At 48.4% G+C, this 16,846-nt stretch overlaps 1 protein-coding gene across 3 annotated transcripts in view; it reads left to right on the top strand.

The window, feature by feature from the left end:
• The window catches only part of LOC140396095 (protein-methionine sulfoxide oxidase mical3a-like), a 1,213,674-nt gene that overhangs the window by 831,967 nt on the left and 364,861 nt on the right, over nucleotides 1–16,846 (top strand). The gene's annotated exons all lie outside the window — the stretch shown is intronic.

Genomic DNA, 16,846 nt, shown 5'->3' with positions numbered 1-16,846 from the left:
TGTGAGTTAGAGTTTCCCGGTTACTGTGAGTGGTGTTTCCCGGTTACTGTGAGTGAGAGTTTCCCGGTTACTGTGAGTGTTTCCCGGTTACTGTGAGTGTTTCCCGGTTATTATGATTGAGAGTTTCTCGGTTACTGTGAGTGTTTCCCGGTTACTGTGTGTTAGTGTTTCCCGGTTACTGTGAGTGTGAGTTTCCCGGTTACTGTGAGTGACAGTTTCTCGGTTACTGTGAGTGAGAGTTTCCCGGTTACTGTGAGTGTTTCCCGGTTACTGTGCGTGAGAGTTTCCTGGTTACTGTGAGTGAGAGTTTCCCGGTTACTGTGAGTGAGTGTTTCCCGGTTACTGTGAGTGTTTCCCGGTTACTCTGAATGAGTGCTTCCCGGTTAATGTGAGTGAGAGTTTCGCGGTTAATGTGAGTGAGAGTTTCCCGGTCACTATGAGTGAGAGTTTCCTGGTTACTGTGAGGAAGTGTTTCCCGGTTGCTGTGAGTGAGTGTTTCCCGGTTACTGTGAGCGAGAGTTTGCCGGTTACCGTGAGTGAGAGTTTCCCGGTTACTGTGAGTGAGAGTTTCCCGGTTACTGTGAGTGAGTGTTTCCCGGTTACTGTGAGTGAGAGTTTCCCGGTTACTGTGAGTGTTTCCCGGTTGCTATGAGTGAGAGTTTCTCGGTTACTGTGAGTGTTTCCCAGTTACTATGAGTGAGAGTTTCTCTGTTACTGTGAGCGTTTCCCGGTTACTGAGAGCGAGTGTTTCCCGGTTACTGTGTGTTAGTGTTTCCCGGTTACAGTGAGTGAGAGTTTCTCGGTTACTGTGAGTGAGAGTTTCCCGGTTACTGTGAGTGAGAGTTTCCCGGTTACTGTGAGTGTTTTCCGGTTACTGTGAGTGAGAGTTTCCTGGTCACTGTGAGTGAGAGTTTCCCGGTTACTGTGAGTGAGTGTTTCCCGGTTACTGTGAGTGTTTCCCGGTTACTGTGAGTGAGAGTTTCTGGTTACTGTGAATGAGAGTTTCCCGGATACTGTGAGTGAGTGTTTTCCGGTTTATCATAGAATTTACAGTGCAGAAGGAGGCCATTCGGCCCATCGAGTCTGCACCGGCTCTTGGAAAGAGCACCCTACCCAAGGTCAACACCTCCACCCTATCCCCATAACCCAGTAACCCCACCCAACACTAAGGGCAATTTTGGACACTAAGGGCAATGTACCATGGCCAATCCACCTAACCTGCACATCTTTGGACTGTGGGAGGAAACCAGAGCACCCGGAGGAAACCCACGCACACACGGGGAGGATGTGCAGACTCCGCACAGATAGTGACCCAAGCCGGAATTGAACCTGGGACCCTGGAGCTGTGAAGCAATTGTGCTATCCACAATGCTACCGTGCTGGGTGAGTGTTTTCCGGTCACTGTGAGTGAGTGTTTTCCAGTTACTGTGAGTGAGAGTTTCCCGGTTACTGTGAGTGAGAGTTTCCCGGTTACTGAGAGTGTTTCCCGGTTACTGTGAGTGATTTTCCCGGTCACTGTGAGTGAGAGTTTCCCGGTTACTGTGAGTGAGAGTTTCCCGGTTACTCTGAGTGAGTGTTTCCCGTTTACTGTGAGTGAGAGTTTTCCGGTTACTGTGAGTGTTTCCCGGTTACTGTGAGTGTTTCCCGGTTACTATGAGTGAGAGTTTCTCGGTTACTGTGAGTGTTTCCCGGTTACTATGAGTGAGAGTTTCTCGGTTACTGTGAGCGTTTCCCGGTTACTGTGAGCGAGTGTTTCCCGGTTACTGTGAGTGAGAGTTTCTCGGTTACTGTGAGTGAGAGTTCCCCGGTTACTGTGAGTGAGAGTTTCTCGGTTACTGTGAGTGAGAGTTTCCCGGTTACTGTGAGTGTTTCCCGGTTACTGTGAGTGAGAGTTTCCCGGTTACTGTGAGTGAGAGTTTCCTGGTTACTGTGAGTGAGAGTTTCCCGGTTACTGTGAGTGAGTGTTTCCCGGTTACTGAGAGTGTTTCCCGGTTACTGTGAGTGAGAGTTTCCGGTTACTGTGAATGAGAGTTTCCCGGATACTGTGAGTGAGTGTTTTCCGGTTACTGTGAATAAGAGTTCCCGGTTACTTTGAGTGAGAGTTTCCCGGTTACTGTGAGTGAGTTATTCGCTGTTACTGTGAGTGAGTGTTTCCCGGTTACTGTTAGTTTTTCCCAGTTACTGTGAGTGAGAGTTTCACGGTTACTGTGAGTGTTTCCCGGATACTGTGAGTGAGAGTTTCCCGGTTACTGTGAGTGAGAGTTTCCCGGTTACTGTGAGTGTTTCCTGGTTACTTTGAGTGTTTCCCGGTTACTGTGAGTGAGTGTTTCCCAGTTAATGAGAGTGAGAGTTTCCCGGTTACTGTGAGTGAGACTTTCCCGGTTACTGTGAGTGAGAGTTTCACGGTTACTGTGAGTGTTTCCCGGTTACTGTGCGTGAGTGTTTCCCCGTTACTGTGAGTGATTGTTTCCCGGTTACTGTGAGTGAGAGTTTCCCAGTTACTGTGAGTGAGAGTTTCCCGGTTACTGTGAGAGTTTCCCGGTTACTCTGAATGAGTGCTTCCCGGTTAATGTGAGTAACAGTTTCCCGGTTAATGTGAGTGAGAGTTTCCCGGTCACTGTGAGTGAGAGTTCCCTGGTTACTGTGAGGGAGTGTTTCCCGGTTACTGTGAGTGAGTGTTTCCCGGTTACTGTGAGCGAGAGTTTCCCGGTTATTGTGAGTGAGTGTTCCCCGGTTACTGTGAGTGAGAGTTTCCCGGTTACTGTGAGTGTTTCCCGGTTACTATGAGTGAGAGTTTCTCGGTTACTGTGAGCGTTTCCCGGTTACTGTGAGCGAGTGTTTCCCGGTTACTGTGAGTGAGTGTTTCCCGGTTACTGAGAGTGTTTCCCGGTTACTGTGAGTGAGAGTTTCCGGGTACTGTGAATGAGAGTTTCCCGGATACTGTGAGTGAGTGTTTTCCGGTTACTGTGAATAAGAGTTCCCGGTTACTTTGAGTGAGAGTTTCCCGGTTACTGTGAGTGAGTTTTTCGCTGTTACTGTGAGTGAGTGTTTCCCGGTTACTGTTAGTTTTTCCCAGTTACTGTGAGTGAGAGTTTCCCGGTTACTGTGAGTGTTTCCCGGTTACTGTGAGTGAGTGTTTCTCGGTTACTGTGAGTGAGAGTTTCCCGGTTACTGTGAGTGAGAGTTTCCTGGTTACTGTGAGTGAGAGTTTCCCGGTTACTGTGAGTGAGTGTTTCCCGGTTACTGAGAGTGTTTCCCGGTTACTGTGAGTGAGAGTTTCCGGTTACTGTGAATGAGAGTTTCCCGGATACTGTGAGTGAGCGTTTTCCGGTTACTGTGAATAAGAGTTCCCGGTTACTTTGAGTGAGAGTTTCCCGGTTACTGTGAGTGAGTTTTTCGCTGTTACTGTGAGTGAGTGTTTCCCGGTTACTGTTAGTTTTTCCCAGTTACTGTGAGTGAGAGTTTCCCGGTTACTGTGAGTGTTTCCCGGATACTGTGAGTGAGAGTTTCCCGGTTACTGTGAGTGAGAGTTTCCCGGTTACTGTGAGTGTTTCCTGCTTACTTTGAGTGTTTCCCGGTTACTGTGAGTGAGTGTTTCCCAGTTAATGAGAGTGAGAGTTTCCCGGTTACTGTGAGTGAGAGTTTCCCGGTTACTGTGAGTGAGCGTTTCACGGTTACTGTGAGTGTTTCCCGGTTACTGTGCGTGAGTGTTTCACCGTTACTGTGAGTGATTGTTTCCCGGTTAATGTGAGTAACAGTTTCCCGGTTAATGTGAGTGTGAGTTTCCCGGTCACTGTGAGAGTTTCCCGGTTACTCTGAATGAGTGCTTCCCGGTTAATGTGAGTAACAGTTTCCCGGTTAATGTGAGTGAGAGTTTCCCGGTCACTGTGAGTGAGAGTTCCCTGGTTACTGTGAGGGAGTGTTTCCCGGTTACTGTGAGTGAGTGTTTCCCGGTTACTGTGAGCGAGAGTTTCCCGGTTATTGTGAGTGAGTGTTCCCCGGTTACTGTGAGTGAGAGTTTCCCGGTTACTGTGAGTGTTTCCCGGTTACTATGAGTGAGAGTTTCTCGGTTACTGTGAGCGTTTCCCGGTTACTGTGAGCGAGTGTTTCCCGGTTACTGTGAGTGAGTGTTTCCCGGTTACTGAGAGTGTTTCCCGGTTACTGTGAGTGAGAGTTTCCGGGTACTGTGAATGAGAGTTTCCCGGATACTGTGAGTGAGTGTTTTCCGGTTACTGTGAATAAGAGTTCCCGGTTACTTTGAGTGAGAGTTTCCCGGTTACTGTGAGTGAGTTTTTCGCTGTTACTGTGAGTGAGTGTTTCCCGGTTACTGTTAGTTTTTCCCAGTTACTGTGAGTGAGAGTTTCCCGGTTACTGTGAGTGTTTCCCGGTTACTGTGAGTGAGTGTTTCTCGGTTACTGTGAGTGAGAGTTTCCCGGTTACTGTGAGTGAGAGTTTCCTGGTTACTGTGAGTGAGAGTTTCCCGGTTACTGTGAGTGAGTGTTTCCCGGTTACTGAGAGTGTTTCCCGGTTACTGTGAGTGAGAGTTTCCGGTTACTGTGAATGAGAGTTTCCCGGATACTGTGAGTGAGCGTTTTCCGGTTACTGTGAATAAGAGTTCCCGGTTACTTTGAGTGAGAGTTTCCCGGTTACTGTGAGTGAGTTTTTCGCTGTTACTGTGAGTGAGTGTTTCCCGGTTACTGTTAGTTTTTCCCAGTTACTGTGAGTGAGAGTTTCCCGGTTACTGTGAGTGTTTCCCGGATACTGTGAGTGAGAGTTTCCCGGTTACTGTGAGTGAGAGTTTCCCGGTTACTGTGAGTGTTTCCTGCTTACTTTGAGTGTTTCCCGGTTACTGTGAGTGAGTGTTTCCCAGTTAATGAGAGTGAGAGTTTCCCGGTTACTGTGAGTGAGAGTTTCCCGGTTACTGTGAGTGAGCGTTTCACGGTTACTGTGAGTGTTTCCCGGTTACTGTGCGTGAGTGTTTCACCGTTACTGTGAGTGATTGTTTCCCGGTTAATGTGAGTAACAGTTTCCCGGTTAATGTGAGTGTGAGTTTCCCGGTCACTGTGAGTGAGAGTTCCCTGGTTACTGTGAGGGAGTGTTTCCTGGTTACTGTGAGTGAGTGTTTCCCGGTCACTGTGAGCGAGAGTTTCCCGGTTATTGTGAGTGAATGTTCCCCGGTTACTGTGAGTGAGAGTTTCCCGGTTACTGTGAGTGTTTCCCGGTTACTATGAGTGAGAGTTTCTCGGTTACTGTGAGCGCTTCCCGGTTACTGTGAGCGAGTGTTTCCCGGTTACTATGTGTTAGTGTTTCCCGGTTACAGTGAGTGAGAGTTTCCCAGTTACTGTGAGTGAGAGTTTCCCGGTTACTGTGAGTGAGTGTTTCCCGGTTACTGTGAGTGTTTCCCGGTTACTGTGAGTGAGAGTTTCCTGGTCACTGTGAGTGAGAGTTTCCCGGTTACTGTGAGTGAGTGTTTCCCGGTTACTGTGAGTGTTTCCCGGTTACTGTGAGTGAGAGTTTCCCGGTCACTGTGAGTGAGTGTTTCCCGGTTACTGTGAGAGTTTCCCGGTTACTGTGAGTGAGTGTTTCCCGGTTACTGTGAGTGTTTCCCGGTTACTGTGTGTGGGAGTTTCCGGTTACTGTGAATGAGAGTGTCCCGGATACTGTGAGTGAGTGTTTTCCGGTTACTGTGGGTGAGTGTTTTCCGGTTACTGTGAGTGAGAATTTCCCGGTTACTGAGAGTGTTTCCCGGTTACTGTGAGTGACTTTCCCGGTCACTGTGAGTTCGAGTTTCCCGGTTACTGTGAGTGGTGTTTCCCGGTTACTGTGAGTGAGAGTTTCCCGGTTACTGTGAGTGTTTCCCGGTTACTGTGAGTGTTTCCCGGTTATTATGATTGAGAGTTTCTCGGTTACTGTGAGTGTTTCCCGGTTACTGTGTGTTAGTGTTTCCCGGTTACTGTGAGTGAGAGTTTCCCGGTTACTGTGAGTGACAGTTTCTCGGTTACTGTGAGTGAGAGTTTCCCGGTTACTGTGAGTGTTTCCCGGTTACTGTGCGTGAGAGTTTCCTGGTTACTGTGAGTGAGAGTTTCCCGGTTACTGTGAGTGAGTGTTTCCCGGTTACTGTGAGTGTTTCCCGGTTACTCTGAATGAGTGCTTCCCGGTTAATGTGAGTGAGAGTTTCGCGGTTAATGTGAGTGAGAGTTTCCCGGTCACTATGAGTGAGAGTTTCCTGGTTACTGTGAGGAAGTGTTTCCCGGTTGCTGTGAGTGAGTGTTTCCCGGTTACTGTGAGCGAGAGTTTGCCGGTTACCGTGAGTGAGAGTTTCCCGGTTACTGTGAGTGAGAGTTTCCCGGTTACTGTGAGTGAGTGTTTCCCGGTTACTGTGAGTGAGAGTTTCCCGGTTACTGTGAGTGTTTCCCGGTTGCTATGAGTGAGAGTTTCTCGGTTACTGTGAGTGTTTCCCAGTTACTATGAGTGAGAGTTTCTCTGTTACTGTGAGCGTTTCCCGGTTACTGAGAGCGAGTGTTTCCCGGTTACTGTGTGTTAGTGTTTCCCGGTTACAGTGAGTGAGAGTTTCTCGGTTACTGTGAGTGAGAGTTTCCCGGTTACTGTGAGTGAGAGTTTCCCGGTTACTGTGAGTGTTTTCCGGTTACTGTGAGTGAGAGTTTCCTGGTCACTGTGAGTGAGAGTTTCCCGGTTACTGTGAGTGAGTGTTTCCCGGTTACTGTGAGTGTTTCCCGGTTACTGTGAGTGAGAGTTTCTGGTTACTGTGAATGAGAGTTTCCCGGATACTGTGAGTGAGTGTTTTCCGGTTTATCATAGAATTTACAGTGCAGAAGGAGGCCATTCGGCCCATCGAGCCTGCACCGGCTCTTGGAAAGAGCACCCTACCCAAGGTCAACACCTCCACCCTATCCCCATAACCCAGTAACCCCACCCAACACTAAGGGCAATTTTGGACACTAAGGGCAATGTACCATGGCCAATCCACCTAACCTGCACATCTTTGGACTGTGGGAGGAAACCAGAGCACCCGGAGGAAACCCACGCACACACGGGGAGGATGTGCAGACTCCGCACAGATAGTGACCCAAGCCGGAATTGAACCTGGGACCCTGGAGCTGTGAAGCAATTGTGCTATCCACAATGCTACCGTGCTGGGTGAGTGTTTTCCGGTCACTGTGAGTGAGTGTTTTCCAGTTACTGTGAGTGAGAGTTTCCCGGTTACTGTGAGTGAGAGTTTCCCGGTTACTGAGAGTGTTTCCCGGTTACTGTGAGTGATTTTCCCGGTCACTGTGAGTGAGAGTTTCCCGGTTACTGTGAGTGAGAGTTTCCCGGTTACTCTGAGTGAGTGTTTCCCGTTTACTGTGAGTGAGAGTTTTCCGGTTACTGTGAGTGTTTCCCGGTTACTGTGAGTGTTTCCCGGTTACTATGAGTGAGAGTTTCTCGGTTACTGTGAGTGTTTCCCGGTTACTATGAGTGAGAGTTTCTCGGTTACTGTGAGCGTTTCCCGGTTACTGTGAGCGAGTGTTTCCCGGTTACTGTGAGTGAGAGTTTCTCGGTTACTGTGAGTGAGAGTTCCCCGGTTACTGTGAGTGAGAGTTTCTCGGTTACTGTGAGTGAGAGTTTCCCGGTTACTGTGAGTGTTTCCCGGTTACTGTGAGTGAGTGTTTCTCGGTTACTGTGAGTGAGAGTTTCCCGGTTACTGTGAGTGAGAGTTTCCTGGTTACTGTGAGTGAGAGTTTCCCGGTTACTGTGAGTGAGTGTTTCCCGGTTACTGAGAGTGTTTCCCGGTTACTGTGAGTGAGAGTTTCCGGTTACTGTGAATGAGAGTTTCCCGGATACTGTGAGTGAGTGTTTTCCGGTTACTGTGAATAAGAGTTCCCGGTTACTTTGAGTGAGAGTTTCCCGGTTACTGTGAGTGAGTTTTTCGCTGTTACTGTGAGTGAGTGTTTCCCGGTTACTGTTAGTTTTTCCCAGTTACTGTGAGTGAGAGTTTCACGGTTACTGTGAGTGTTTCCCGGATACTGTGAGTGAGAGTTTCCCGGTTACTGTGAGTGAGAGTTTCCCGGTTACTGTGAGTGTTTCCTGGTTACTTTGAGTGTTTCCCGGTTACTGTGAGTGAGTGTTTCCCAGTTAATGAGAGTGAGAGTTTCCCGGTTACTGTGAGTGAGACTTTCCCGGTTACTGTGAGTGAGAGTTTCACGGTTACTGTGAGTGTTTCCCGGTTACTGTGCGTGAGTGTTTCCCCGTTACTGTGAGTGATTGTTTCCCGGTTACTGTGAGTGAGAGTTTCCCAGTTACTGTGAGTGAAAGTTTCCCGGTTACTGTGAGAGTTTCCCGGTTACTCTGAATGAGTGCTTCCCGGTTAATGTGAGTAACAGTTTCCCGGTTAATGTGAGTGAGAGTTTCCCGGTCACTGTGAGTGAGAGTTCCCTGGTTACTGTGAGGGAGTGTTTCCCGGTTACTGTGAGTGAGTGTTTCCCGGTTACTGTGAGTGACTTTCCCGGTCACTGTGAGTTCGAGTTTCCCGGTTACTGTGAGTGGTGTTTCCCGGTTACTGTGAGTGAGAGTTTCCCGGTTACTGTGAGTGTTTCCCGGTTACTGTGAGTGTTTCCCGGTTATTATGATTGAGAGTTTCTCGGTTACTGTGAGTGTTTCCCGGTTACTGTGTGTTAGTGTTTCCCGGTTACTGTGAGTGAGAGTTTCCCGGTTACTGTGAGTGACAGTTTCTCGGTTACTGTGAGTGAGAGTTTCCCGGTTACTGTGAGTGTTTCCCGGTTACTGTGCGTGAGAGTTTCCTGGTTACTGTGAGTGAGAGTTTCCCGGTTACTGTGAGTGAGTGTTTCCCGGTTACTGTGAGTGTTTCCCGGTTACTCTGAATGAGTGCTTCCCGGTTAATGTGAGTGAGAGTTTCGCGGTTAATGTGAGTGAGAGTTTCCCGGTCACTATGAGTGAGAGTTTCCTGGTTACTGTGAGGAAGTGTTTCCCGGTTGCTGTGAGTGAGTGTTTCCCGGTTACTGTGAGCGAGAGTTTGCCGGTTACCGTGAGTGAGAGTTTCCCGGTTACTGTGAGTGAGAGTTTCCCGGTTACTGTGAGTGAGTGTTTCCCGGTTACTGTGAGTGAGAGTTTCCCGGTTACTGTGAGTGTTTCCCGGTTGCTATGAGTGAGAGTTTCTCGGTTACTGTGAGTGTTTCCCAGTTACTATGAGTGAGAGTTTCTCTGTTACTGTGAGCGTTTCCCGGTTACTGAGAGCGAGTGTTTCCCGGTTACTGTGTGTTAGTGTTTCCCGGTTACAGTGAGTGAGAGTTTCTCGGTTACTGTGAGTGAGAGTTTCCCGGTTACTGTGAGTGAGAGTTTCCCGGTTACTGTGAGTGTTTTCCGGTTACTGTGAGTGAGAGTTTCCTGGTCACTGTGAGTGAGAGTTTCCCGGTTACTGTGAGTGAGTGTTTCCCGGTTACTGTGAGTGTTTCCCGGTTACTGTGAGTGAGAGTTTCTGGTTACTGTGAATGAGAGTTTCCCGGATACTGTGAGTGAGTGTTTTCCGGTTTATCATAGAATTTACAGTGCAGAAGGAGGCCATTCGGCCCATCGAGTCTGCACCGGCTCTTGGAAAGAGCACCCTACCCAAGGTCAACACCTCCACCCTATCCCCATAACCCAGTAACCCCACCCAACACTAAGGGCAATTTTGGACACTAAGGGCAATGTACCATGGCCAATCCACCTAACCTGCACATCTTTGGACTGTGGGAGGAAACCAGAGCACCCGGAGGAAACCCACGCACACACGGGGAGGATGTGCAGACTCCGCACAGATAGTGACCCAAGCCGGAATTGAACCTGGGACCCTGGAGCTGTGAAGCAATTGTGCTATCCACAATGCTACCGTGCTGGGTGAGTGTTTTCCGGTCACTGTGAGTGAGTGTTTTCCAGTTACTGTGAGTGAGAGTTTCCCGGTTACTGTGAGTGAGAGTTTCCCGGTTACTGAGAGTGTTTCCCGGTTACTGTGAGTGATTTTCCCGGTCACTGTGAGTGAGAGTTTCCCGGTTACTGTGAGTGAGAGTTTCCCGGTTACTCTGAGTGAGTGTTTCCCGTTTACTGTGAGTGAGAGTTTTCCGGTTACTGTGAGTGTTTCCCGGTTACTGTGAGTGTTTCCCGGTTACTATGAGTGAGAGTTTCTCGGTTACTGTGAGTGTTTCCCGGTTACTATGAGTGAGAGTTTCTCGGTTACTGTGAGCGTTTCCCGGTTACTGTGAGCGAGTGTTTCCCGGTTACTGTGAGTGAGAGTTTCTCGGTTACTGTGAGTGAGAGTTCCCCGGTTACTGTGAGTGAGAGTTTCTCGGTTACTGTGAGTGAGAGTTTCCCGGTTACTGTGAGTGTTTCCCGGTTACTGTGAGTGAGTGTTTCTCGGTTACTGTGAGTGAGAGTTTCCCGGTTACTGTGAGTGAGAGTTTCCTGGTTACTGTGAGTGAGAGTTTCCCGGTTACTGTGAGTGAGTGTTTCCCGGTTACTGAGAGTGTTTCCCGGTTACTGTGAGTGAGAGTTTCCGGTTACTGTGAATGAGAGTTTCCCGGATACTGTGAGTGAGTGTTTTCCGGTTACTGTGAATAAGAGTTCCCGGTTACTTTGAGTGAGAGTTTCCCGGTTACTGTGAGTGAGTTTTTCGCTGTTACTGTGAGTGAGTGTTTCCCGGTTACTGTTAGTTTTTCCCAGTTACTGTGAGTGAGAGTTTCACGGTTACTGTGAGTGTTTCCCGGATACTGTGAGTGAGAGTTTCCCGGTTACTGTGAGTGAGAGTTTCCCGGTTACTGTGAGTGTTTCCTGGTTACTTTGAGTGTTTCCCGGTTACTGTGAGTGAGTGTTTCCCAGTTAATGAGAGTGAGAGTTTCCCGGTTACTGTGAGTGAGACTTTCCCGGTTACTGTGAGTGAGAGTTTCACGGTTACTGTGAGTGTTTCCCGGTTACTGTGCGTGAGTGTTTCCCCGTTACTGTGAGTGATTGTTTCCCGGTTACTGTGAGTGAGAGTTTCCCAGTTACTGTGAGTGAAAGTTTCCCGGTTACTGTGAGAGTTTCCCGGTTACTCTGAATGAGTGCTTCCCGGTTAATGTGAGTAACAGTTTCCCGGTTAATGTGAGTGAGAGTTTCCCGGTCACTGTGAGTGAGAGTTCCCTGGTTACTGTGAGGGAGTGTTTCCCGGTTACTGTGAGTGAGTGTTTCCCGGTTACTGTGAGCGAGAGTTTCCCGGTTATTGTGAGTGAGTGTTCCCCGGTTACTGTGAGTGAGAGTTTCCCGGTTACTGTGAGTGTTTCCCGGTTACTATGAGTGAGAGTTTCTCGGTTACTGTGAGCGTTTCCCGGTTACTGTGAGCGAGTGTTTCCCGGTTACTGTGAGTGAGTGTTTCCCGGTTACTGAGAGTGTTTCCCGGTTACTGTGAGTGAGAGTTTCCGGTTACTGTGAATGAGAGTTTCCCGGATACTGTGAGTGAGTGTTTTCCGGTTACTGTGAATAAGAGTTCCCGGTTACTTTGAGTGAGAGTTTCCCGGTTACTGTGAGTGAGTTTTTCGCTGTTACTGTGAGTGAGTGTTTCCCGGTTACTGTTAGTTTTTCCCAGTTACTGTGAGTGAGAGTTTCCCGGTTACTGTGAGTGAGAGTTTCCCGGTTACTGAGAGTGTTTCCCGGTTACTGTGAGTGATTTTCCCGGTCACTGTGAGTGAGAGTTTCCCGGTTACTGTGAGTGAGAGTTTCCCGGTTACTCTGAGTGAGTGTTTCCCGTTTACTGTGAGTGAGAGTTTTCCGGTTACTGTGAGTGTTTCCCGGTTACTATGAGTGAGAGTTTCTCGGTTACTGTGAGTGTTTCCCGGTTACTATGAGTGAGAGTTTCTCGGTTACTGTGAGCGTTTCCCGGTTACTGTGAGCGAGTGTTTCCCGGTTACTGTGAGTGAGAGTTTCTCGGTTACTGTGAGTGAGAGTTCCCCGGTTACTGTGAGTGAGAGTTTCTCGGTTACTGTGAGTGAGAGTTTCCCGGTTACTGTGAGTGTTTCCCGGTTACTGTGAGTCATTGTTTCTCGGTTACTGTGAGTGAGAGTTTCCCGGTTACTGTGAGTGAGAGTTTCCTGGTTACTGTGAGTGAGAGTTTCCCGGTTACTGTGAGTGAGTGTTTCCCGGTTACTGAGAGTGTTTCCCGGTTACTGTGAGTGAGAGTTTCCGGTTACTGTGAATGAGAGTTTCCCGGATACTGTGAGTGAGTGTTTTCCGGTTACTGTGAATAAGAGTTCCCGGTTACTGTGAGTGAGTTTTTCGCTGTTACTGTGAGTGAGTGTTTCCCGGTTACTGTTAGTTTTTCCCAGTTACTGTGAGTGAGAGTTTCACGGTTACTGTGAGTGTTTCCCGGATACTGTGAGTGAGAGTTTCCCGGTTACTGTGAGTGAGAGTTTCCCGGTTACTGTGAGTGTTTCCTGGTTACTTTGAGTGTTTCCCGGTTACTGTGAGTGAGTGTTTCCCAGTTAATGAGAGTGAGAGTTTCCCGGTTACTGTGAGTGAGACTTTCCCGATTACTGTGAGTGAGAGTTTCACGGTTACTGTGAGTGTTTCCCGGTTACTGTGCGTGAGTGTTTCCCCGTTACTGTGAGTGATTGTTTCCCGGTTACTGTGAGTGAGAGTTTCCCAGTTACTGTGAGTGAGAGTTTCCCGGTTACTGTGAGAGTTTCCCGGTTACTCTGAATGAGTGCTTCCCGGTTAATGTGAGTAACAGTTTCCCGGTTAATGTGAGTGAGAGTTTCCCGGTCACTGTGAGTGAGAGTTTCCGGTTACTGTGAATGAGAGTTTCCCGGATACTGTGAGTGAGTGTTTTCCGGTTACTGTGAATAAGAGTTCCCGGTTACTTTGAGTGAGAGTTTCCCGGTTACTGTGAGTGAGTTTTTCGCTGTTACTGTGAGTGAGTGTTTCCCGGTTACTGTTAGTTTTTCCCAGTTACTGTGAGTGAGAGTTTCACGGTTACTGTGAGTGTTTCCCGGATACTGTGAGTGAGAGTTTCCCGGTTACTGTGAGTGAGAGTTTCCCGGTTACTGTGAGTGTTTCCTGGTTACTTTGAGTGTTTCCCGGTTACTGTGAGTGAGTGTTTCCCAGTTAATGAGAGTGAGAGTTTCCCGGTTACTGTGAGTGAGACTTTCCCGGTTACTGTGAGTGAGAGTTTCACGGTTACTGTGAGTGTTTCCCGGTTACTGTGCGTGAGTGTTTCCCCGTTACTGTGAGTGATTGTTTCCCGGTTACTGTGAGTGAGAGTTTCCCAGTTACTGTGAGTGAAAGTTTCCCGGTTACTGTGAGAGTTTCCCGGTTACTCTGAATGAGTGCTTCCCGGTTAATGTGAGTAACAGTTTCCCGGTTAATGTGAGTGAGAGTTTCCCGGTCACTGTGAGTGAGAGTTCCCTGGTTACTGTGAGGGAGTGTTTCCCGGTTACTGTGAGTGAGTGTTTCCCGGTTACTGTGAGCGAGAGTTTCCCGGTTATTGTGAGTGAGTGTTCCCCGGTTACTGTGAGTGAGAGTTTCCCGGTTACTGTGAGTGTTTCCCGGTTACTATGAGTGAGAGTTTCTCGGTTACTGTGAGCGTTTCCCGGTTACTGTGAGCGAGTGTTTCCCGGTTACTGTGAGTGAGTGTTTCCCGGTTACTGAGAGTGTTTCCCGGTTACTGTGAGTGAGAGTTTCCGGTTACTGTGAATGAGAGTTTCCCGGATACTGTGAGTGAGTGTTTTCCGGTTACTGTGAATAAGAGTTCCCGGTTACTTTGAGTGAGAGTTTCCCGGTTACTGTGAGTGAGTTTTTCGCTGTTACTGTGAGTGAGTGTTTCCCGGTTACTGTTAGTTTTTCCCAGTTACTGTGAGTGAGAGTTTCCCGGTTACTGTGAGTGAGAGTTTCCCGGTTACTGAGAGTGTTTCCCGGTTACTGTGAGTGATTTTCCCGGTCACTGTGAGTGAGAGTTTCCCGGTTACTGTGAGTGAGAGTTTCCCGGTTACTCTGAGTGAGTGTTTCCCGTTTACTGTGAGTGAGAGTTTTCCGGTTACTGTGAGTGTTTCCCGGTTACTATGAGTGAGAGTTTCTCGGTTACTGTGAGTGTTTCCCGGTTACTATGAGTGAGAGTTTCTCGGTTACTGTGAGCGTTTCCCGGTTACTGTGAGCGAGTGTTTCCCGGTTACTGTGAGTGAGAGTTTCTCGGTTACTGTGAGTGAGAGTTCCCCGGTTACTGTGAGTGAGAGTTTCTCGGTTACTGTGAGTGAGAGTTTCCCGGTTACTGTGAGTGTTTCCCGGTTACTGTGAGTCATTGTTTCTCGGTTACTGTGAGTGAGAGTTTCCCGGTTACTGTGAGTGAGAGTTTCCTGGTTACTGTGAGTGAGAGTTTCCCGGTTACTGTGAGTGAGTGTTTCCCGGTTACTGAGAGTGTTTCCCGGTTACTGTGAGTGAGAGTTTCCGGTTACTGTGAATGAGAGTTTCCCGGATACTGTGAGTGAGTGTTTTCCGGTTACTGTGAATAAGAGTTCCCGGTTACTGTGAGTGAGTTTTTCGCTGTTACTGTGAGTGAGTGTTTCCCGGTTACTGTTAGTTTTTCCCAGTTACTGTGAGTGAGAGTTTCACGGTTACTGTGAGTGTTTCCCGGATACTGTGAGTGAGAGTTTCCCGGTTACTGTGAGTGAGAGTTTCCCGGTTACTGTGAGTGTTTCCTGGTTACTTTGAGTGTTTCCCGGTTACTGTGAGTGAGTGTTTCCCAGTTAATGAGAGTGAGAGTTTCCCGGTTACTGTGAGTGAGACTTTCCCGATTACTGTGAGTGAGAGTTTCACGGTTACTGTGAGTGTTTCCCGGTTACTGTGCGTGAGTGTTTCCCCGTTACTGTGAGTGATTGTTTCCCGGTTACTGTGAGTGAGAGTTTCCCAGTTACTGTGAGTGAGAGTTTCCCGGTTACTGTGAGAGTTTCCCGGTTACTCTGAATGAGTGCTTCCCGGTTAATGTGAGTAACAGTTTCCCGGTTAATGTGAGTGAGAGTTTCCCGGTCACTGTGAGTGAGAGTTCCCTGGTTACTGTGAGGGAGTGTTTCCCGGTTACTGTGAGTGAGTGTTTCCCGGTTACTGTGAGCGAGAGTTTCCCGGTTATTGTGAGTGAGTGTTCCCCGGTTACTGTGAGTGAGAGTTTCCCGGTTACTGTGAGTGTTTCCCGGTTACTATGAGTGAGAGTTTCTCGGTTACTGTGAGCGTTTCCCGGTTACTGTGAGCGAGTGTTTCCCGGTTACTGTGAGTGAGTGTTTCCCGGTTACTGAGAGTGTTTCCCGGTTACTGTGAGTGAGAGTTTCCGGTTACTGTGAATGAGAGTTTCCCGGATACTGTGAGTGAGTGTTTTCCGGTTACTGTGAATAAGAGTTCCCGGTTACTTTGAGTGAGAGTTTCCCGGTTACTGTGAGTGCGTTTTTCGCTGTTACTGTGAGTGAGTGTTTCCCGGTTACTGTTAGTTTTTCCCAGTTCCTGTGAGTGAGAGTTTCCCGGTTACTGTGAGTGTTTCCCGGTTACTGTGAGTGAGTGTTTCTCGGTTACTGTGAGTGAGAGTTCCCCGGTTACTGTGAGTGAGAGTTTCCCGGTTACTGTGAGTGAGAGTTTCCTGGTTACTGTGAGTGAGAGTTTCCCGGTTACTGTGAGTGAGTGTTTCCCGGTTACTGAGAGTGTTTCCCGGTTACTGTGAGTGAGAGTTTCCGGTTACTGTGAATGAGAGTTTCCCGGATACTGTGAGTGAGCGTTTTCCGGTTACTGTGAATAAGAGTTCCCGGTTACTTTGAGTCAGAGTTTCCCGGTTACTGTGAGTGAGTTTTTCGCTGTTACTGTGAGTGAGTGTTTCCCGGTTACTGTTAGTTTTTCCCAGTTACTGTGAGTGAGAGTTTCCCGGTTACTGTGAGTGTTTCCCGGATACTGTGAGTGAGAGTTTCCCGGTTACTGTGAGTGAGAGTTTCCCGGTTACTGTGAGTGTTTCCTGCTTACTTTGAGTGTTTCCCGGTTACTGTGAGTGAGTGTTTCCCAGTTAATGAGAGTGAGAGTTTCCCGGTTACAGTGAGTGAGAGTTTCCCGGTTACTGTGAGTGAGCGTTTCACGGTTACTGTGAGTGTTTCCCGGTTACTGTGCGTGAGTGTTTCACCGTTACTGTGAGTGATTGTTTCCCGGTTATTGTGAGTGAGTGTTCCCCGGTTACTGTGAGTGAGAGTTTCCCGGTTACTGTGAGTGTTTCCCGGTTACTATGAGTGAGAGTTTCTCGGTTACTGTGAGCGTTTCCCGGTTACTGTGAGCGAGTGTTTCCCGGTTACTGTGAGTGAGTGTTTCCCGGTTACTGAGAGTGTTTCCCGGTTACTGTGAGTGAGAGTTTCCGGTTACTGTGAATGAGAGTTTCCCGGATACTGTGAGTGAGTGTTTTCCGGTTACTGTGAATAAGAGTTCCCGGTTACTTTGAGTGAGAGTTTCCCGGTTACTGTGAGTGAGTTTTTCGCTGTTACTGTGAGTGAGTGTTTCCCGGTTACTGTTAGTTTTTCCCAGTTACTGTGAGTGAGAGTTTCCCGGTTACTGTGAGTGTTTCCCGGTTACTGTGAGTGAGTGTTTCTCGGTTACTGTGAGTGAGAGTTCCCCGGTTACTGTGAGTGAGAGTTTCCCTGTTACTGTGAGTGAGAGTTTCCTGGTTACTGTGAGTGAGAGTTTCCCGGTTACTGTGAGTGAGTGTTTCCTGGTTACTGAGAGTGTTTCCCGGTTACTGTGAGTGAGAGTTTCCGGTTACTGTGAATGAGAGTTTCCCGGATACTGTGAGTGAGCGTTTTCCGGTTACTGTGAA

This window comes from Scyliorhinus torazame, chromosome 19 (assembly GCF_047496885.1).
Source record: "Scyliorhinus torazame isolate Kashiwa2021f chromosome 19, sScyTor2.1, whole genome shotgun sequence".
In the NCBI taxonomy this organism is placed as follows: domain Eukaryota; kingdom Metazoa; phylum Chordata; class Chondrichthyes; order Carcharhiniformes; family Scyliorhinidae; genus Scyliorhinus; species Scyliorhinus torazame.
Note: the sequence above shows the minus strand (reverse complement) of the source record. Positions and strands in the feature narration are given on the sequence as shown.